Source organism: Triturus cristatus, chromosome 5_1 (genome assembly GCF_964204655.1).
Source record: "Triturus cristatus chromosome 5_1, aTriCri1.1, whole genome shotgun sequence".
Lineage (NCBI taxonomy): Eukaryota > Metazoa > Chordata > Amphibia > Caudata > Salamandridae > Triturus > Triturus cristatus.
In genome coordinates, this window is record NC_140587.1 from 730,549,177 (window position 1) to 730,573,577 (window position 24,401).

The following is a 24,401-nucleotide window of genomic DNA, read 5'->3' on the forward strand; positions in this document are numbered from 1 at the left end:
CAGGCCACAATACTGTGGAGGTTTAAAAAGAAACATTTAGTGCCGACCACCCAATTACAATATGTCTGTCGTGGTGGCAGTTGGAAGGTGCTCATTTACACTGTGGCTTGTGCTGTAGCCAAAGAAAGGGCCGCAGCACAAGCCACAGTGTAAATGAGCCCTTTTTGTGCATTTAAAATGTACTCATCCTGTTCGATGACTAAGATTTTTGGATAGTTTTGGTATTGATGACTGTATGATATAATGGACATAATGGGGTCCAGATAAGAAGCTATGCATGATGAGCACCCATAAACAGTGATACCTTAAGAGCTATTTGTATACAAGTCCATACTGTGCAGAGATTTTTTTTCTTTGTTTGATATTGCAATAATTCAGCAAAACAAACATTAAAATTATCCCATCATTCATACTTCAGTCAATTATACAGAAACAAATTAAAAAAGGATTTCCATACTTAGCTGTCTGGTAACAGTACCTCCTCCGGTCACTAATGCAATATCATTATGCATCTCTTTGACCCCCCAAAAGTATTCTATAAATAAATGCAGTTTACTGTGTAAATTTGTTTGGATTGGAAATTATGAAAAGGTTCCTCCATTTTTTCCTAATTATTTGCATGTCTGTGTGATATCCAGATTAGATTACTGCAACTGCTTATATTTGTGTCAGTCAGTTTCTACCATGCAAAAGTTTCAGAGTACAGAATGCCAGAGTTCATATCATCTGTCATCTGAGAAATATAACCAGGCCTTTAAGGATTGCCTAAAAATTTGTTGCAAATGGAGCAAAGGGTTCAGTTTAAATGTCCCTGCTTAACCCATAAACCTTTCCAAAATCTGGAGTCTTGCTTAATCCTTCTTTGAAGCCACCCTCCCCTCTGAGAATTCTATATGCTTGCTATTACTTCAAGTACCATCAGCTAATCTAGAGCATGTGGGAGGTCACTAATTCAGATTTCTTGGTTCAACATTTTGGAACAACTATTAAAGCAGACACGACCAATACATTATCTTCAGAAAGGCTCCTAAGGTCTTTTGTTGTGCTAAATTTGTTTTCATCTCATACTCAAGTGTCTTGTATCACTAGCATTGTGAAACCACTGGGTATATTTTGCACTTTTGAAGAAATACCCCAAAATGTTTTAAAAAATCATTGTTTTTTTCTGTGGTAATTCCATGGATGAAAATCGAGCTGTAGCAAAAGTAACATGACAAATCCAATAGATGGATTGCAGTGCCCCCTTTCCTGCTGTCGGCTCAGGAACCCAAATATTTACCCTGCCTGAAGATACCCTGACATATAAAGTGAATTACCATATCAAGCAGTTCATCCACAACAAAGTTCTTACCTCATAGCTTACACTATAAGTGAAAGTCAAAATCTTCCAGCGGGCAAGATCCAAGTCTGAAGTTGGGGTGTGTCATGTAATGTCAGATATGTCATCATGGAGCTCCCACTGAAACTGCTGGTTTTGGAGTCAAAAGGTCAGAGTGAAATAAAGGTGGCATGTACAGCTATTAGGGTCATTTCGCAGCTGCAATAGATTTTCTAACTCCCCCACCTCAAAGAATTTATTTCGGATTTTGTCAATTTGACGTTTCTCAAAATCCTTCAGTGGGGCATCACTCGATGCTATAGTGAGGCAGGGCTCCACATCATTACCATTACCATGAGATCATTCTTAACCAAATTTCTTCAAGGACCCAATGTACTCTGAGTGCATTGAACGTAATGCTAGTATGGGTATGGAACACTCAGATCTGTCTACAAAAGGAGGACCTTCATTACTGATCATTTTAACTGTCACTGTTCTAGGTTAACCCTACAGCCATTACTGAAGCTTAGATAGATTGGAAAGAGATGTTCACAAGAGCTGTTCACAATGTTATCCTGGAATTTCAGACAGTTTGGCAGCTTGGCACTACCAGATGGGCCAGGTTGAAATGCTAAGTGTATGTCAATGTTTTGGCCCTGACATGATCAAAGGGGCCGGAAAAAAAAGGTTTACTCATTGCCCCCTTCTATCCAGCACATCTGGCATTGCAAGACTGCTCACAAATTCAATTCAACACTGGTTTTCATGTCAAACTTACCACCTTATCACAAACACAACATGTAGTAATATTGTCTTTCTGAAGAACTAGAACTACCTAATAAAAATTGATGCCTGAAGGCAGAAATCTGAAATGTTATGCAGTTGCATTTAAGGGCAGATTAAACATTCAATTTAATCTATCTCTCAATGTCTAGTAGAAAGACTTGATTTTGGAGGATTTGTCTGGCTCCTGCTTTAGTAAAATGTAATTATGCAGGCACACAGTAGTACAATAATGTTCTTTTTTTTTCTTTTTTTTGTGGAGTAAGAATTTAACTCAGTAGCCAATAAAAAAGGATGAAAGAGGATAGAAGGTGGCCCCTTCACTCACCTCCATTTGTGAACTTTTACAGTTGCATAGAGAGGAATTTAGGAAAGACTCTATATGGATAACATCATTGTATCACAATCAAGAAAATGTCAAAGAATATGGATATACTTTAGTCACTTGAACAATTTTGAGACCCAATCTGCAAGTTTACTGGAGTCAACCAAGACATTTCAAACTCAAGTGGGCCGACATGTAGTCAAATTTAGGAAGAGAGGCCATATGGTCGGAGACATGGAGTATCGTATGCAGAGAAACAACCTTGGGGTACTTGCCATACTGGAGGCGAATGAGGGTGATGACCCAAGAAAGTAGGTGGTTCATCTTTTTAAGCAAGCCTTTCCTCAATTGGGTGATTGGGACATTTATTGTCAAGTTCAGAGGGATCATAGGGTTTCCTTTCGAATGCCTGACAAGAGTCACACATCTCAAAATCCTTGTGTCATTCTTATTTATCTGGGAAACTTCACGTTTGAACAGCTAATTGTTGAGCTGGAGCATCCCCATAGTCCTATCAAGGTGCTTAAGGTTGTTTTTTGTCTGGTGCGACTCCTGCCATCAGCCAGTGAAACAACAGTGCAGGCTGAAAGAGTTGATTCCATCCTTTCAGAAACTTGGGCAATAGTAGCCTTGCTGGCACCAGCAAATTGTCAGATCTTTTATCAAGAACAAACATTTTTCTGTCAAGATCCTGAGAAAGCAAAGGACTTTCTTAGACAGTGGGAGGGATGCTAACATAAAATTACATGCTTGTTCTTGTCTCCTTTTCTTTAGATGGGTTTATATTGGCCATAGAAAAACAGCTGGTCTATTTCTTTAGCGGAGGTTGTTTGTCATATAGTGAGGTCAACTGCAAGCAAAAGTGGGCTTTTCTTGTTTGGTGCTTTCAGGAGCTGTGTGATAGTTGATGATTGGAGGACTTTTGCTTGACTTTTGCCTTTTTTTTTAAGCTCTTGCATATTGCTCCTTACAGTTTCTCCTTCATTTTCTTTTTCTTTTACTTTGTGAGTGATTGCTGGCACTAACAAGTTTGATCTGCCCTAGTGTTCGTGGAGGGTCCTTGGGGCTCGGAATCAGTTCTTGTTAGACCTGGCATCCTTGGCGTGGTTCCCCCTGACATTTTGCTTTTTATTTATTTTTTATTTTTTTTATTTTAAAACTTTATTGAATGTTCTGACAATTTACACAGTAATGACCATATAGTTACAACTTAGTGCCCGATCAAACAATGCATGCCTCCCAACATCACATAATTGTCCAATCCAACACAGCGCATCAATCCCAACAACCTGACACAAGCTATTTCTTTTTTGGAAGGAGATCCTGACGTTCACACAGATATCCTGTCAAAGGTTCCCAAATGTCCGAGGGCCTAGAGTTTGTTGGCAGCTCTTCTGCATACATTGCAAATGTATCCCTACAATAAACAGCATCCACAATCCAGCTGGTGAGAGTGGGGGATGTCTTACCGTCCCAGTGCATTGCAATTCTGCGTTTTGCCAGCAACAACATAATGGCTATCAGTTTCTTTTTTTTTTATCTTGCTGGTATATTAAGGCCTAAGAGGCATAGTCAGGGTTCACACAGTAGAGTGCCCAGCACCATCATTCCTAACTGGCAAGTTACCGCTTCCCAAAATTTCTGTATCTTATGACAAGCACATGAAAGATGTATGAAATCAGCCTGATCACTACCGCATCTTTTACATTCCATACCTATAGAGTTTAGCTGGGGTGTAATATGCTTGATGTATGTATTTAAAATGTATAATGCGGAGATTTCCGTTAGCTGTGAGTAATGTAGTGAGCGTGCAACATGTAACCCATTCTTCATCGGTTAATGGAGTGTCTAATAATTTATTCCATCTATCTCGTGCTTTATAAGTATCCCATGCTATTTCTGTTTGCACCATTTTATATAGTATTGATGTTAAGTTGGAGTGTGTAGTCGCATTTATCAACGTTTGTAATGGTTGAAGACTATGGGGCTCTCCGGGGAAAGATGGATAGAATTCCCTTATGGCCGCTCTGAGCCTGTGATAGGTGAATCTAAAGAGCAGCGATTGATTTCGGACATAGGACAGCTCATCAGTTGTAATAAAGGCTCCATCGGGATATAGATCACCCATCTGCCTTATTCCCACCTGCTCTAGCATCCTCATACTCTTTTGTTCTTGTGTGACAGATATAGCAGGGTGGTGCGCCAGCGGTAAGTTCGGTGCATATAACGGAGTGTTATTCGCTAGTTGACAGATGCGCTGCCATGCTTGCGATGTAGTGCGTATCGTATTGATTTCCGCTGATGTAAGATGTGTTCGTGTATGCTGCAGTATTTGTGATAGAGGTATCGGATCCGCGTCTCCATCCTCTACCGCCAGGTGTGGGAGGTATTTTACTGGGTGATACCAATAGTAGGCGTATTGTGCCTGGGCACATAGATAGTATATGTACATGTCAGGGACTGCAAAGCCACCCGCTGTTTAAAGGAGTGTCATGGTGTGCAAGCTGATACGAGCTTGCTTTCCAGCCCAAATTAATTTAGCAAAGGCCGTCCGTATTCTATTAAAGAGATGGGCGGTGGTATCGGGATTAGTACACATATGTTCTAACCTCAGGTTTTTGTTTTCTAGACTGCAATGCAATTACTTGTACTGTTTTGTGTTGATGGTGAAAACTTGAGACTTCCTCTACTTCTTAAACATGCTCTCTTTCCATAGAGAGTGGTACTACCCTCAACAGACGATCTAAATAGATATCATGTCGGCTCACGCAACAGTGGTTTGGGTAGCATTCAAGAGCAAATTTAGCATACGCTGACTTGCCTTCCTTATTAGTCCTACTTCTTCTAACAATCCTCTAACCTTGCCATGACATTGCAAACCTCCAGAGGCCTTTGCAACAATCTTATCTAATCAATATTCTGTTTCTACATTCCTTTAGTAAGGAAGGCAGAAACTTTTAATATGGATTCTCTATTTGCTGCCCTGGGGCTATAGAATTGTCTTCATCAGACACTTACACTTGCACCACAACCTCTGGCCCTTTTTGAATAGTGTTGAATAATTTTTTCTTTGAACATTTATTTTGTTAGTTTGTTTTGACTCTCTTGCTGGACAAAAGTTTATTTTTTCTGTAGTTGTATTAATTATTTCCTTGTTCAACGCTTTTTCAGCATATCAGTAACAATTACTAGCGATTTCTTTAAAGCAAAAGGCTTAATAGGTTTTGAAGCCAATTTTGACTTCATCTCAAATTTGAATCTGTTAGCAAAAACTTTAAAGATTAACTCTCAATGAGTACTACCTTGATGTGTATGTCCGATGAAGACATGTTCTTTCTTTTGCATAAATAACTACTGTTACATTTGTGAACGATGATTCCATTAAAAAAAAGGCTCGTTCCTCATTCCCTCTTTTTTGTTTTAGCCTTTGTTCTCTCCTGTCACCTCTAGTTTTATGGCATGGCCTTAAAATGCCATACATACCAGTGATCAATGTAATGGACTATGACATACCACAAAACCTCTTAAAAGACTGCCTGTAGAGGTAACTCCATGTCAAGGAGTCTATGCACATTTCTGCTGATGTGTGTGGGTGTAAGTCTGCAGGTGTATTGATCTGTGTGTAAAAGGATAAGGTAAGGTAGGTATAATTATCTTTCTGGACATGAACAAGTATGTGTTATCACAATTTCTATACAAAAAGTTAAACAGTTTGGTGTTGTCAATGCTTCTCTAAAAAAGTCAACTCTGAATCTTGACATGTTTCTAATGAGACATTTGATTAGTGTTAATTGTTCACAAAGAGCACCTTGGCAGAGGATGACAGATTAAAATAAGAAGAAATGATCACACATAAAGAAAGTATACCTTAAATGAGTAAAATTGGCCTAGTCCACTGTACTCACAGTAAAAACATCCCCCATTGGTACATCATTTTGCAAAAATTACAACACAGTTTATTCGCTCACTATTAATCCATTGTCAATAACAATAAAAAAACAATCTTACAGACAGCACTACAGTCTGTCCTGCCACTGTGGTGCTCTTACAAATGGATGAATGTTGTGAAATTGGAGAATGATAGTGTGGTCCAAGAGAGACATTTATCTGATTTTATTGCTAATTTCAACCTGAATTGCATCCTTGCTCAGTAGGGCTTTCCTGGTACATGAGAGTCTTAAGCTAAAACCAGTGTGTGACAATTGTGGCTCTATGCCTAAGCCGACACCAGCAGATCTTTCGCCGTTGAAAACACTAGGACCCATATTTATCAATATTTCAGGCAACGCAATGAAGCAAGCCACCTTGCTTCATTGCCCTGCGTTAAAGGGTGAGGGCAGGAACATTATATGATGTACTCCTGCTCTCTACCTGTACTGGCACCCAAAATGCTGCCTGATGCCAAAGCAGGTACCCTTGCACCATGGTGCAAGGTTGCCTGCATTGTAGACAGGAAGGTTTTGTGCAGGAAGGAACACCTGCTTGCACAAAAAGAATCCTCAGAGGCACTTTCCTCTTTCTATGTGTGCAGCACAATGCAGCACACTTAAAAGGAAGATATTTCTTCTTGTTGAACCTCTGGTGGAGATGCGTACAATTCGAACACATTGTCAGGTGTTAGTAAATCTGGGAATGTGTCAGAATGCATGCATGGATGCATGGTAATACCCACGCTCCACCCATGGCACAGCTCCCAGCCGCAGACTAATGCAAGCCAGCAATTTACATTCCTTGCATTACTCTAGATTTATCAAGCAATGCAGGACCATGCAAGGTGGACTTGCATGACTTGGTAAATCTCATTGAGGATTTGCGTCGCCCTTGAACCCTCGTGCATGACATAACTGCATTGCAAATCCTTGATAAATATGGGCCTGTATGTTTACCTTGATATTTAAAGTGCAAATTCCCAGTGACTTTGTATTTTTCAAAATATATCCCATACTGCCACGAAAGGTGTGTGATTTGTGTTTTCGTTCCAAATTTGCATATCATGATAATTGCTTGCTAAAATTGCCTTTAATTGAACAAAATATTTGTATTCACCAAATTATGGTTGTTTGGGAGTGCACTAGCCATCCCCCTCCGTGTTTTTGTTTTGTTTTTACAATTAACAATGATTTACTATGGTCTTTGTTTTAAAACAATAACAATGCAATATGTTGTAAAGTCTTTTCTGTCACTTTCCGTTGCATTTCATATTTTGAGGTATTTTTTGTTTTCAAACGAAACAAATATTTCCATTTTACCTTTTTGCCTATAGTACAGGATAGAAAGTTGCTTAAACTATGTTTTAAAATTAAATAACTGACAAGCAATAGTGTTGTTGGATACTTAAATATTTTAAGAACAATGGTCCTTAGCATAATCTAAATTAAGGTAACTTGTTTCAGCATAGACTTCAATGAGACCTATGTGTATTCCTCCAGTGTCCAGCCGGACAAAGGAACATTTATTCTTGAATTTCACAAAGTTTGAAAATAGGATAGTGAAGAGTGATGAAACAAGGGCACAATCCTGTACCAAGTTTTCACCAAAAGAAAAGAAAGTCAGATAAAAGTAGAAAGAAATGGCAGGCAAAAGGCTTTGGGAGCAAACATGGGGGCTTACAATACAATAATCGACTTAAGTAAGCTCAGACCAACAGAAACCACAATACATTTTCACAGTGGATACAATGTGGTACTGTTCTAGAAAGTCGACGTTTCGATCCCTAGCTCCTAGTACAGTGGGATCATCATCAGGACTCAAAATTAAGAAAAAATTGCCTGGTATAAATACAATGCCGTAGGAACACCTAGGAGTGTGTTCCGATCGAGGGGTCAGACGCGATCGTCTGCGTGAGGTGCGGGAAGTGGGCGGCAGCTGCGATGGCTACTTCAATTTGAAACTGAGCTTGGGTGTTTTTGGCTCAATAGGTAAAAGTCAATCCGCGTCTGGAGCGGAGGGCGGGCGGCAGCAGCAATGGCTGTCCGTTTGATGATGCAAGCTCAATAGAGTCTCAACAAGACGATGAATGCTACCTTTATCGGGTCCCCCTTGTTAACTACATCGCCGTTGGATACTTAAAGGCACATTCCCCAAAAATATTTTTTTAATAATAAAGGTCATAGATGTCTTAAAGAGATGTTACACGGGAAAGTACGCAGGAAGATGTTGTTTTGTTGGCATTTTTACACTTTTGTAATATTTCAGATTCACATTTTCTGTTCCTTGTTGTTTGAAAAACGCATATACCTATTACCTTCTGGCAGACAGTTTTTTTCACTTGATGTTTGGGTGGATGTTATATTACTCAATTGTTTGCCATAAAATACTGGCACTTTATGGAACATGGTTTGACACTTTTAATTTTGAGTGTACTGTGTAGATTTGTTTCTAACTTTATGCAATTTAAAACATGTAATAAGTTTACTCTTTTGAAATTCTGAAGTAAGCCTGATAACAAATTGAGAAACAACATGCAAGACACCATACCTGTTGTGTTATTTAAGTTTCACATTTCTGTATGCTGCCCACCTAACATATTCGTACATTTTATGGGCAGCATGTATAAATGGCTGAACTTACTTAGAATGTGTGCACTAGCTACTGTTTGTTTCTAGTATATATTCAGAGACTGGAGCATAAAGCGCACCAAGGCAGTGGACATGTTTTATTCCTGTGTTCGGTGAGATTAGAGAAAATTGTGCTATTATCCTAATAGTCCTTGTGCTGTTAGAAAATTAGCAGGAGTTAACCACAATTACTGTTCTAAGCAGAGGGTGATCATGCATAAACAAAGTTTCACATTGTGAAATATATTTTGGTAGTTAATACCTGGGACTTTTGGATAGCCTTAATTGACATTTCTCTTTCAATCTTTGCACATATCTAAAATAGAACTTTATGTCCCTTTGCTAGCTTGCTGTGTAAACAACCACACTCTTGAAATAGTTCTACTTTCTTTAGAAAAGAAAATAATGTGCGTAGCTCCTCTGATATTCACTTCCTTTCTACAATAGTAATACTATATATCTAACCATATATCATTGCAAATCAAAGTTTGTGGTTGTCGCTGGCTTTTGTGGTGTTGAGTCTAGGTTTTTATTTTTTAATCTGCATATATTTATTTTATATTGCTCTAGAGATCGATCCTCTATGTTGTATTGAGTATGAATGCGGAACCTTCAGAACCTCTCGTCAGAACCTTCCTGAATCTGTGAATGATTCAGAAGGAGGGCTTCCCTGCTGTCTGAGGAAGACGGATTGCCTTGCTGACTGAAGAATGAAAACTGGACCTGATTTCCTAAAACACAGGCTACTCGGAGGGACACCAATGGTCAGTTGGCTGACCTCCTGTATGATCGACAGGGTCACAACAAGCTTTCGGGGGCTTTCCTGCAACAGCCTAGCAGACCAGAACCACTGGACCTGCAAGATTGATAAAGGAAACAATGCTCCTTGATGGGGGAAATGTAAACCTCAACTTCCACTGTAAACTATTGACTAACCATCAGTGGATTGGTTTTACTAGAACACACTCAACTTTATTCCAATACAAATTATTTATAACCGTAGGAAGGTGAACTCATTGAGCTCTGATATCATGAACAATTGAAATTTAGGAAATGTTTCCCAAATGATGCAACAGCACAGTGAGTGTGAGGTAAGTGATGGATAAGTGTGCTAATGCTATGCAATATATACATCAATAGTGAATGTAGAGGATGCACACTTGATTAATCTAGACTTTAATATAGAGTTGCAGCCTCCTGAACTACATATACACAGTAAACTATTGTTGAGTCAACATTTCAACCCACTAGAGTTGTTTGTACAGGGTCATCAGCAGTACAGAGAATGGGAAACAAATATGGGAGGGAAAACACAAATCAATTGTGATAGACAACTCTTATATAAATTTAACATTAAATTAGGAGGAAACTTACCCATTGAATAGTGCTCCTGGTGTAAATGTCAAACATTACATTCTGGAATGGATCCATTGCACATAGATCACAAAACCTTGATTAAAACATACAAACATTACTGGCTAGTTTGTGATTATAATGCAAATTGGTACAAGACACGGCCGAGTCTACGCATGATTATTTTCCAATTTGTTCTAGGACTCGCCAAACAACAGACAAAAGTCTACTATAAATACTGAAGAATTAGGTGGGAGAAGGTCCCTTAATGGTCCAATGACTGTGGAACAAGTACCAGAGATGTAAGTTGACTTCTTAATAGTACTGAAATAGAGAGGAGGGTTATGATTGTCGATTGTGGAACAAGTGCCAGAGATGTAAGTTGACTTCCTAATGGTACTGAAAAAGAGAGGAGGATTAAAGATTGTGCGTTACTAGTTTGTGGATAGATAACGACTGGATTGTCTAGAAGTACAGAGTACAGACTCACCACACAGTAAAACCCAAATATACAGTGGGTAATATGCTTGGAAAACAAACAATAGAGTGCCACCAATTTTTTTATAATCCAGGCGAGTTAACCACACATTGGAGGTACTCACATCATTTACTTTATGGTCTCCCCAAAATATAGGACCTTTTGGCATGAGTTGCAGCACACAAAGGGGCAGATTTACAAGCCCTTTGCGCCACATTTGCGTCACTTTTAACATGGGAAAAGTGAAGCAAAAGTGGTACAAGGGGCTTGTAAATCTGGCCCAAAGTGTGAGATTTATTTCCATGGTGTAATCATACTTCAGTCACATACTTTATCGTTACCCAGTTCATGTATTTCTCTTTTCCTTGTCAAAGGGTACCTTCTCTGATACCTTATCCCGATTTTTGCAAGAATACCACCCACAGGATGCTTGTGTTTCACTGTGCGTTGAGTCTGTACTTCTAGACCATCCAGTTCTTATCTATCCACGGACTAGAGACGCACAGTCATTAACTTTCCTTTCTTTTTTTAGTACCATTAAGAAGTCAACTTACATCTCTGGTATTTGTTCTACAGTTGTTGGACCATTAATTGACCCTTCTCCTACTGTCGTACGGTTCATAATTTCTCAGTAAAACTGTGTTGGACAACATAAACATCAAAAGTGCAAAACTGATTCTATGCACGCCATCAGGATATGTTGGTCTGAGTCCTGACTAGCTCACAGTGCACCATCTGTATCCCTAAACTAGCAAGGTAACAGGTGGTATGTGCAACCTCAGAACATGAAAACCCTGACTTCCCAAGGAAATCATGGAAACAGATTTAGAACCCTTTCCTTTGGTGACTCACGCATGACCAAAGTGAGACACACAAGAAATACTCAAATTGGCATTTTAATATTTATTGAAGTAAAAATTCATGTGTAAAATATGTGTGCTGCAATAATCAATAGAAGGAAACAGACCAGAGTAATCAGCATCATGAGAATGGTAAAGAAAATGAACAGTTCCACCATTGTGCTGTTATATAGAATATACGCTTGCATAAAAGTACAGTTATATTTGTGCTCCTCCCTAGCGCTCCCTATCCTAGTGTACCTAGGGTGGGTGAATCTGCCAGAATCCCCATAGGGGGATCTAACTCTCCAGTTACCTGTGGGTGTGATTCTTCTGGGAGCCTGTCTTTGTGTAGAGCTGGGCGCAATACTTCTCAGGAGGTAAAAAGGATTCAGCTGTTCTGGAATTCTGAAATGGGACGACCATAACACTCTCTGAGAAATGCTTCCCTAACTAAAAAAAGTAGTGATGCCATTTATAAAATCACCTTCACCCATGTTGCTATGCTGAAGTGCCAGTCAGGCTGTCGTTATACCAAACAATCAATAATAAACAACTAATATTTTGCTGTGAACTTTACTTTCTGTACAAAATACTCAAGACTCTGATAATATGCCTATAAAGATGTGTAAATGTAAGCAAAGTTTTTCCATGGAACATTACCCATACGAGCATGCAAGCAAATGTGTGTCAAATGTCAACATTCAAGAAAAAGATGTCAACTTTAAATTTGAGCATGTAAAACATTAGGCCCAGGCCTAATGTGGCCACATGACACTACCAAACTCTCCAATATTTATAGGAGACTTTTATCTGTTTTTAGGTGAGTCCTAGACCTAATTGAATAATAATCACCTGTAGACACAGTTGTGTCTTGTACCAATTTGCATTATAACCACAAAGTAGCCAGTAATGTTTGTGCATTTTAATCTGGGTTTCATGACCTAGGATTTGTGAATCCATTCACAAATTAAAAATTTGGCATTTACTGCATAAGCACGATCCAATGGGTAGGTTCCCTCCCAATTCAATGTTAAATGTATACATGAGCTGTCTATCACTATCACTAAAACCAATTGATATATATGTATAGCGTCAAGAAGCCTCCGGGCATTTGTTCATTTTATAAATTGCATTATTTATTCATTCATTCATATATGTTTTTTCTCAATGGGTGTTTCCCATTCACCATTCTGATGAGGACCCTGTGAAAACAATACTAGAGGAGTGTACTGTGTATATGTAATCCAGGAGCCTGCAACTCTATATTAGAGTCTAGATTAAACAATTGTGCATCCTCCACAGTCACTATTGATGTATATATTGTATAGCAGTGCTCACTCACTTACCTCACACTCACTATGCCGTTGCTTTTTTTGGGAGACCCTGCTTCAATTTAAAATTTACATTATAATAAATCTCAATGAGTTCACCTTACTTATATTATAAATAATTTGTGCTGGAATAAAATTGAATGTGTTCTAGTAAAACCAATCATCTGATGGTTATTCAGTAGTTTACGGTGGCAGTTGAGGTTTGCACATCCCCCTTCAGGGACCATTGTTTCCTTTTTCATTATACTATCAAGGTCCCGGGGTTACTGTGCTGCCCCTTGCTTTACAAATATATACTCTGCTGGTGTGAGTCCTGATGCCCAAGAGGGACCCCGATGTCCTGGACCCATGACTGGCATCAGTGGGAACTCCTCCTGAAGAAAAGGTGAGGAGACAAAAGTGTTGTGCTCCTTGCAACTGCAAAGAAACCTCTTTCTGCTGAGCATTGACTGCCCGTGACGACCACCAACACAAAGCTACAATAGGACCTGCTTTTTGCTCAGACAGTGACTGGCCGCAATAACTGACAAACAAGACCTGCCCTTTTTACCTACAGCGATAGACAATTGCAATTGCCAACGTAAAGCTCTAGTGATGTTCACTTCTTTGCAGTACAGCAATGACCATCTATGACAACTGACTGGCTCTTCGCACTACAGCAACAACATCCACAATGACTGACTCACGCTGTCAGCCTCCTCCTTGCGGCCTTTACCAATGAGAAAGGCACTCTTCATGCCAGACTTAAGAAGGTAACTCTTCAGTCAGACTAATCTGGTCCTGTATCGGACCTTGTGACTTTCCCCCAGTCCAGTGCAGCCAGATGACCACAAATAGTGCTTCCTCCTTGGTGCTATTTTCACTAAAAAGTTTAAAACTCATATTTCTAGTTCCGCTGGATTTTTGTTGTTTTTGTGTCATTTTCTGTATGAATTTTTACTATATTTTTTATTGGGATTTCTCTTGTGTTGTGTTTTCACTATATTACCATTTGGAGCTGCATAAATGCTTTACATATTGCCTCTAAATTAAGTCTGGCTGCTATTGTGTAAAGCTACTGAAGGATTATGCACAGGTTGATGTAGTGACTTTTCTGGTTCACCCTGACAAGGATTCTGTGTATTATTTGAGCTGGGCTTCCACATCTCTCAACAAATAACTCAAATTCTTACATTGGTGCTGACTGGTGGGATCCTGTACTTGTGTAGTCCCACTCAGTGATTTGTGCACCACTGAAAATTCCTAATAATAGACTGACATCAGGATGGTTTCTTTTTAAAGACTCCTTGATTGCACAAATATTTTGTTTTCCGAAATGTAATTCCTGCATCACATTTGGCCCCCTGTGATACCTGCTTGAAAAATGACGTTGGAGCTTGGCAGCATTGATATCCTTAAATTTGCATTGTACCTGATCAATTTATCGATTGTGATCTTTTACTTTTTAGAAACTGTTTGTACATTATTTTTATCTTTTTTAATTCCAATGGTTGTCTTTCCTTTAAAAAAAATGCTTTTATGGTGATGTTTCTTGCACCGAATAAAGCTTGCTTTGAATTTGATATCCTTAAGATGGCAGAGATGAAGGTGACCTGAAAAGGAAATAGGGCTAACTTTGGAGAAAGAGGCAATAAAAGTGAAATTTCAGTTAAGAGAAAGAGCCTTTGAGGAGGTCTACAAGATGCATGCTGCAACAAGAGAGCTAGAGGCTAATGACCCTGAGAAGGAGGAACTGGATGTGGATGACAAGGATCAGGATGAGGAAGGAGATGACATTGCAACAGACTCCGAGCTGCTGCAGCGAGAGGAGGAAAACCTGCCTCGATGAGCAAGGTCCTCTGCCAGGAGCAGTGTGTGTTCAAACAACGTGTTCCCTGCAAAACTGGAGTACAAGAGAGCTGAGAGACAGTTCAAGCTGTGGCGAGCCAAGCTGAAATTGGAAGCTGCCAGAGAGGAGGGGGCCACAAAGAGGGCTTTGGAGGAAAAGAAAACCTTACTGGCTCATGAAGTGACTATGAGAGAGGAACGCTAAAGACCAGACCGGTGGGGACGCGCTGCGAGGGGGCTCGCAGTCTACCTGATCTTCTTGCCTCTCCTTGCTCCACCGACTTCACTGGGCATTCGGGCGCGGCTGGGCTCCTGACGCTGTGGTCTACCCCGACGGCGAGCAGCTGACATCGCTCGGCCGCGGAGCGGGGTCGAGACTACAGCTCCCAGCCTGCCCTGGGAGATCGCCGCCCACTTCCTGCTTGGCGCGAACGGAGGCGCTTAAAAATAGACAGATCCCTCCGCGTCGCGGACGCGCGCGGACGGCGCCAGGCGGAGCCTGGGCAGAGGGCGGGCCGTCTGTGGCCGTCCGGGGACGACGAGGGACGGGACGGGCAACCCCCCTTGGCCCCAGCGCTTGCATCGGAGAAGAGACCCAGGTATTGCATTACCTGTTTGCGCAGGGAAGTTGGACAGGGTACTGAATCCCTTTGAAAAATAGCAGTTTTACCCTTGACCTCAGGGGAATTATGTCTACTCACCCCAACACTCGCTCTGCTGGGAATAAATCAAACAAAAAACCCACCCCTAAACCAACTCGGGGGGAAACTACAAAGGAGGGCGCCCTTGCAAGTGGGAAGAAACCAACTACAATCGACTTAATGCTAAAGAAAGTGACTGGCGAAATTGAACGCATGGAAAGGAGTTTATCCTCCTCGCCTAACCTTAACGCCATCATTCAAACACCCTCTAGAGATGTCTTAATAGTAGATAGCCCAAATACTCAGGGTAGTGTATCCCAAACAACCAATGATATAGAGGATGTCCCCAGTGCACAAACCGCAGGCTTAGAAACCTCTGAGCTTAATGATATGACCATTAGGAAAAAAAGGAAGCGATTGGGGAGAAATAAGGGACATCAGAGACAGTGGAAAGAACTACCAAGAGACAATTCTCTATCATGTACCCAAGAGCACACAATAGCAGCAAATGACTCTCAAGTAGAACCCGCACCACCAGGGTGGATTGACACGGTAGTTTTGGATTTGAAAATACAGCTAGAATCTTTCATCACGACACAATTAAAGCCTATTATAAGTAAGGTGGATAAAATAATGTGTGAGCTCACCAAACTATCTAAAGCCCTAGAGCACACACTTACTAAAACTCCACTTGCTCTACCCCAATCAACTGAGGTAACCACAAATGATAAGGCAGACTCAATGAGAGCACAAAATAACAATTGTGTTAGTCACTCCCACCAAGAAATAGTCCAGGTTCATGAGGCCCCCAAAATTGCCCAAAACCCCAAAGGGGGTACTAACGATAACTCCAGAGGAAGACACAATCAAGGTGTAAGTAATACACAAAGAGAGAAACCGATCCCTCAACCTTTAATGCAATGGAGACAGGACGATCGTACCCAGAGGGAAGGGAATTATAATAACTGTTATACAGACCCTGATCCCTTTTATAACAACAACGCTCCACACATAGATCTCCCCCCCGAGGAGTGTCCTTTTGTAGTTATTTTTGCAGGGGTCCCGGAAATTAGGCCTAATGAGAGAGAAACCCATTATCAACTGCTCACCAAAATTTCCAAGTGGCTGAATATCCATAGACCCTTAAGCATGGGGGATAGAGGAGAGATAGCAAGTGTAAGAAGGGCAAGCTGGATTGGGGGAAGGAATAAAGACATTAGAGGTGATTGCATAGTTGCACACTTCACGGACACTAGTCTGGCTGAGTACATTCTGAAGAACTCCAATAGGAACCAAACAAGTACCATTTGTGCACTCCCACTCGGGTATTTTTACCCTAGATCCAGGAATAATAATTATGGGGGTGACGAGGGAGGGTGGACGCGGGTTAGAGCGCAGCGCCCACATAGACCGAGACTAGCAAGCCGCCCTGAACAGCCCTATCCCCCCAGAGATCGCGCACAATGGACAAATAGATTTGCCCCATTTCAATCAGTAGAAGATATTGATTGACTCACACCCACAGAAATCACTAGTGTAGTAAGCCTGGCTACCAGTGGTTGCTCTGGCCTAGACTTATGGGGCACATGTGGGACTGAGGAAAGTACCCAATCTGGGAGATTGGACTTACCTCGGAGGCAGAGGGGAACCAATTCACCCAATATCGATCTACCTATAGCTGGGGAGGACAGTTTAACTTTGACTCCCACAACAAAAGGCAAGGACAAGATGGAGGGTTTGACCATCCTTTCTTGGAATATTGCAGGGTTGGAAGTCAAATTTAAAAGTAAGGAATGGGTAGAATTTATAAAATCCTTCCATGTCATAGCACTCCAAGAAACTTGGGCAAAGGATTCAGGCCCATGTCAATTGGAGGGCTACAAGTGTTTTTTTAGACCCGCACAAGGAACAAACTCGGGTAGGGCAAAAGGAGGCCTAGTAGTCTATGTGGACTTAGACCTGAAAGGTACCTGGTCTTACCCAGATTGTTCCTCAGACAACATACAAACAGTTAGACTTCTCCACAAGGGGGAGAGTCTACTGTTAGTAAACTTTTATAACTCCGGCCCAGTGGAAGGGAAATTCCCAATATTAGCGGAGCTGGAAGGTAGACTAAATGAGGAACTAGAGCAAAGGACGAAGGGGCCAGAACCAACTGTTCTGTTAATGGGTGATTTTAATTGTCATTTATGCCCCAAATTACTCCTTCCAACCCCTGACTGGTCAGCTTGCCCATTAGAAAAGGGCCCCCACTTTTCTCATTGCAAAGAGGGAACAACTTTGATGAAGTTATTAGAAGACTTTGCCCTCAGTCATGTCATGGACTTAGCTGCTCTCAATGTAGGCGAATCCCTAACACCAACATTTAAGGGCAGAGGGGGGGGGGGTCTATAATAGATTACATAACGATCTCAGCTAGCGCAAGAGATCAGTTCTTAAATATCTGGACAGAGTGGAGCCCCTTCAGTGATCATAATCCCATTATAATAGAACTCAAAGGGAATGATTTAACTAAAAAAGACCCAGGGTTGATTCACCAATCTGAAATTCAACCAGTAGACCAAGGAAGACGCTTAAGGTGGTCAGTGATCAACCCCCAGGAATTTTATGTCAAATTAGTGGATGAAGGGAAAGCCCACATAGAGACCTGTTTAGAACACACCTCAGAGGACAAAGGAGTAGTAGAGGCGTTTGAGAACTTGACTAAAATAATCGAGAGACTCCTAACAATCAAGAAGCCCGCAATGCAGTCATCTACGCCAAGATGGTTTGATTCTACCTGTTCCAAAGCGCTAAGAGATCTAAAACTGAGCCTGAAAAAAACCCCAAGGGACAAGGTAGAAATTGCTCGCTGCAGAAAAAACTACAAAAATCAATTAAAGATCAGGAAAGGGACCCTTCAAAAAGAAGTATGGGCAGACCTAAGGGAGGCTGGTGAGAACAAAGACTATGCCCAGTTCTGGAAAATTATAAATAGACCTTGCTTCCACGACTCAAACTCTCCAGTCATCAGCTCTAACATCTTACCAGAACACTGGATTGCTCATTTCAAATCCCTGTATAATCAACAGGAGATAGACACTGGTGATGGAATATGGAGGGGACCAAGGGCAGATAAATTTGAACTATCTTTGGATGAAGTTCGCAAAGCAATTTTAGGTCTAACACGCAACAAAGCCCCGGGCCCGGACGGGACCCCCCCCGGATCTTTTTCTTAGCAACACTGAGCTATGGGTCCCAATGGTAACAAGAGTTTTGAATGCAGCAATTAAAACGGGTCTGCCGAGATCATGGTCCACTGCGGTGATTGTCCCTATTTACAAAAAAGGCTGTAGGGACAGCCCGCAGTGTTATCGACCAATCTCGCTCATTGACGTCTCCGCCAAGGTACTAGGAAGGGCACTCCTCAATCGACTAATAGATTGGACTGACACCAATAACACCCTGGTGGACACCCAGTATGGGTTCAGAACAGGCAGGTCAACCACCGACCAATGCCATAACCTATACCTGATCACTGCTAAGTATACCAAGACGTCTGAAGGCACCATGTATATGGGGTTTATGGACTTAGCAGCAGCTTTTGACAATGTCAACAGAGCCAAACTCTGGATACTTATGTCTAACCTAGGCATTGACCTGGATCTCATTAACATCTTAAGGGAGCTACATTGGAACACCACTGCCAAGGTCCGCTACAGTGCGGGGGGGTGAGCACTGATCCCTTCCCGTGCTCGGGCGGGGTGAGGCAGGGGTGTATCCTGGCGCCATTCTTGTTTTCCCTCTACATAAATGGCCTGGAGAATGACCTCGTTGCACTGGGAACTGACTGCCCTAAGGTGGGCACGCGTCATCTGCCAGTACTTTTGTACGCCGATGACGCGGTGCTCCTAGCCCGAACAGCTGTTGGTCTGCAACTTTTAATCAAGGGTTTCGCGGATTTCATGAGGAATTTGGATCTCTCCGTCAACATGAAAAAATCATTCATTATGATAGCGGGGAAGAAACCACGAAAGAAATTTGTATTCAAACTGGGGGATCAGGTCCTGGACACTGTTAAAACATTCCCATACCTGGGCCTTTTATTTGACGATAAGTTAAACTTCGTCCCGCTGATTGAGGAGAGGGCAAGGAGACTAGTGTCAGCTAATGGGGCTATACTGAGCTTTGCACGTCGAATGGGTCGTTGGTCACCAGAACAGGTGATGACTTTGTATAGATCAGTTAGTATTTCCAAGACCATCTACGGAGCAGAAGTGTGGGGCTGCAGAGAGGCACAACTAATTCAAAGTGAGGAAGACAAATTTTTAAAAAAACTGTTAAAACTTCCGCCAAGCATCACTGCAGCAATTACTCATGAAGAGCTGGGAATCACATATATTGCTGACATTATCAGACTGAGACCTATACTGGCCTGGCTCAAAATTTGGACAAATCCAAATGCAGGACTATCCAGACAGATCATCCAGGATTGCTTGTCGAAAGAGAAATGCCTTCAAATCCCATGGCTGAAATATGTTAAAGACACTTTGGGGGATATTGATGAACAAATGCTATTCCTGGACCCCTCCAGGGTGGACATATATTCCAGACACTACGTTCAAAGCTTATTGTTGGACAAATTTAATGGCAGGAGGAAGGAGTTGGATTTAGCTAAATCCTCGGCAGTTGCCCACTCCCTTGTCTCTAATCAAGCTGGCATGGAACCATACCTCTTTTTATTGTACAGTCAGCACGAGAGGTTTTTAATGACTCGTTTTAGGCTCAATTTGTTGCATCATATTTTAGCTTATCCATCAGGTTTCACTCAAACAATTGAGCAGAAGGGTGCCTGCGGCTGCGACAATAGGTCTCCGCAGGACACCCTTCATTTTGTATTATTGTGTCCTTTTTATAAAACACCGCGCCAAAGATTTTTAGTGGATGTCTTAAAGGACTCAAATATTATCCATGCTAAACCTGCCTTATTGTTCTTGCAAAGAGCTGCGGAAACGCGAACCTTACTCGCTGTTATAAGTTTCCTCAAAATTGCTTTTAAATTGAGAAACACAAGGGAATGATGAAGGGTGGGTTAGGGAGGTACGGGAAATATTATTATAATACGGGGTCTTGTATCACTGTTGCTCACAGGTTTTTATCTTTTACAAAAACCTAACTTTTTTATTTGGATAACTTTTTCTCTGTCTACTTTTTAACAATTGTTACGTTGCTCAGAATGTTATTTTTGTGATTACATATTATGATTATTATGTATTTTCATGATGGTTTTTAACCTTCGAAACAAATAAATGAACTGAACTGAACTGACTATGAGAGAGCTTTGACCTAAAAGCTAAACAACTCATAGGATTCAGCAGCAATGACAGCAGCAACATCACAGTGTCCATTGGAGACAGACGGGGAACCATCCTTAAAGACTGGGGTATATTTACAAGGGCTTTGTGTCATGCTTGCACCACACGATGTGGTACTTGCATGATGCCAAGCTCCAAGTCATATTTATGAAGCCATGTAAGGCCACTTTAGGTGGCTTTGAAAGGCTTCATAAACATGTAATAAATTGACTCTGTTTTGCATTGCTCTGCACAAGGGAGGTGTTCCATGTGCATTGCAGTGGGTGTTCCCATGCAACTCCCATGGTTTTTGATGTATTCCCAGATTTACCAAACCTGCTAAACCTTGGAATGCGCCCAAAAGATATGCTTTCCAATGTGAGGTGTAACAAGGAGAAATATTTGTATTTCTCCTTGTTTTTATCTCTATGTGTACTGCATTGTGCAGCACACATAGAAAGAGGAAAATGTCTCTATGAATTGTGTTTGTGCAGGAACGTGCACCTTCCTGCACAAAAACGACCTTACCTACAGCACAGCTACCCTTGCACCATGATGGAAGGGTTCCTATATTGGCACTAGGCTGCTGAAGCGGCATTCCTGCCGTTTCCGTGTAGCACAACAAGGTAATGTGGTGCAGCACAATCCCCATAAATATGCCCCCGGTGCCTCGTTATGTGGTGGTGGATGATTTTGACAAGTGGTTTGCTCCATATGAGGTAGTTCAGAATATGCATAGTGTCCAAGAGAAGAATGGGGGGGCTAGTCTCAGGAAGTCTATGTCAAATGTCGGGAAGGATACCTTGTAGGCCTTAGATGTAGATGAATAGCTGAATAGATGCCCTATGTTCCCATGAAGGCAGCTACTGTCAACAAGTTTGGTCTCACTCCTAAGAAGTATAGATTATATTTCAGGGACAGACGGAAATGGTCAAACCAGGTTTGGGTGGATTTTTGGGAATACTCTGGTAAAACAATGAATGGTTTGGTGAGAGGCATCAACGTGAGTGCTTCCATCAGTGGTTTATCAGGATTTTAAAAGAGCACATGTTCAATAATTTCTTTACAGAATTGTGCCATCATCTGAGAGATACTAAGCTCACTGCACTCAAGGAGCTTGCATGGAAGCAGATCTCAGGGTCAGAACTAGAGTATCCAATAAGGTACCTGGAAGGATAACCAAAAGGGTGGAAAGGGTCCCCACCATAAGAAGGAGGATGGAGAACAAAAAAACAAAGTATTGTCTCAAGGCCTCTAGAAGAGTTGTCAGTGAATGAATTCCCAGTACCATCCTGGCCAGAAGAAAAGTGCTTCCCATCGGAAGAAACCCTCAGGTCACCTTTCACCTAAGTGCTAGAAGTGCTACAGGTGTGGGCATGTTAAGAGGATACCATCTGCCCAAAAAGGCAGCAAACCCCACTGGTGAGCAGCCACCAGGGATTGCAAGTGTAGTGATTTTGTGAGGATGATTCGGCAGTTAGTGTGGGGAGAGTGCAAAGCTTACCCTAGTGTCCCTAGGTGACAGAGAAATTATACCCACTATTAGTGTACAGAGGGTGAAGGCTCAGCGAGACACAGGGTACACTATGACTACTGTTAGGTGTCACCTGGTGTCCTCTGAGCAGATACTCCCTAATGTAGTACAATAAGTTGTGAAAGGTAACAACTACGGAAGTCACTATATTGTGGCTCTGTTTCCCTTCGAATTGGGAGGTCTCAGGTTCCTTAAGAAAAAGCTGAGTCCAATCATACCTGTGGATTGGAAAGAGGAGGGGCTCTGGTCCGACTTGGAGATGATAAGGTTGCCTGAGTGGGTGTGCCTAACCATGCAGTCCATGGCAGTCCAAAAGGGAAGTCAAAAGGCCTTGGAGCCTCAAAAAATGACCCACGTATTTTGAAAGTCTCCGATATTACCACAGTCTGAGGGGCTGAGCATGAGGGTGATGCCCAAAACCTATAGGGGAAGCCATTGCTGCCCTGGGGGACCTACCCAAGTTGGTGGGATAGCAAAACAAAGGGGCGGCCGTCCTGGGCAGAATTTTGCAAAGTGAAGAGGGAATGCCCTACTCCTGATGGTCTAAGGTGGCATGCTGTGGCCCAGGCAGCTGGCGACAATTGTAGTATTCACCTGATCTATTGGGAGAATGATCTCCTGTACAGTGAGTCTAAGGCTCCTGAGCCAGAAGCAGCGCATGTGTTTGTGGTTCCCAAGTGCTACATGACCTTTCTACTGGTTCTGGCTTCTGACGTACCCCTGGAAGAACATCTGGAGCAGATTGGTGACCCACTTTTATTGGTCCCAGATAAGAATGACCTCAGAAACATTCTTCAGGTTCTGTCCCAGTGGGAAGTCGGGTCAAAGTAGAAGGGCCACCTGCTTCCTTTCCCCATAGTGGGAATCCCCTTTAAGATGGTGGGTATAGATATTGTTAGGCCCCTGGACCCGCAGACTGCCCACTCATATATGCCATACATAGCAACCCATTTGGACTCTATGTTTGCATTTCTTTATTAGCGTCCTAGTTACATCTTCATGAGGGTAAGGAGGCAGGTGGATCTTGTAGTTAAAATTTCATCACAGGCTACTTCCCAGTCATGAACCTATTTCATTCCTCTTTGCCCTGCATTTGGAGAAATGCAAGCACAGAGACCAAATGGGTTGGAATGTATGAGTATGGTGAATGGAAGTTTCACAATTGAATGCACACAAATAGGATATTAACAGTGCAAGGGTGGGCGGCTAACTCTGCTCTGTGGATGGAGTTTGTGAATTTAGTGACTCTGCACTCCGCTCAGAGCACACAGTTAAGCAAAAAAACTCCTCTTCTGACGCACATTGGAGTTTGCCCCCATCGCCCACAATTAAGCTTGCCCTTCCCTGCTCTTTTGCCCACCTCCTTCTCCCTCTCTTTATGCTGCTGCTGAGCTGATGTCCCTGTGTTTGCAGCCTGGCCCTGACTCCCTCTGCTGCCTGCGATCCCTGCTTCTTCAACACAGCATCTCTACCTCAAGCACTGTTGAGCACCTTGTTGCTGTGTTTGTGGTCACACGGAGGATGCTCGGCACCTGTGGCATTGCTTCTGTTCATTATAAGCTGAGTGAGACTGGCTAGGTGGCACTTCACCTTGGGGTACTGATGTGGGTGTTCCTCTGACACCAGCAGCGTCACCCTTTGTGGTTCACAGAGAGGGCCAACCCATACTTCATCCTTCAGCAGAGAAAGTGGCTTGACAGGGGCAGAGTTGGAGGGCTGGAAGGTAAGAAGAAGACATGGCAAACCCTTTAAAATACAAATACTGTTCAAAAAAATTCATACCCCATGTATGTGCAGTACATTTTTATGTGGCTCTGTGAATGCATGGCCAGCAGCTGGAATAAGAGCAACAACCTGCAGTGTGTGTGTGTTTGTCAGGTAGCCACCAAGAGCTGGAAAGTGCAGGGCCTCTGTCATTTGTTTATCTCCTCCGGGTGCCACCCGTAACTATAAAGCTTCAGTCGCCCTCACTGCACCCCTGGCCGCGCACTGCCACCTCTGTGCAAGAGCAGAGGGCAGGGTTCCGGCACTCCCCGTCTGTATCAGTGTGCTTGTTGCTGCCACTCCAGTCCTGAAGTA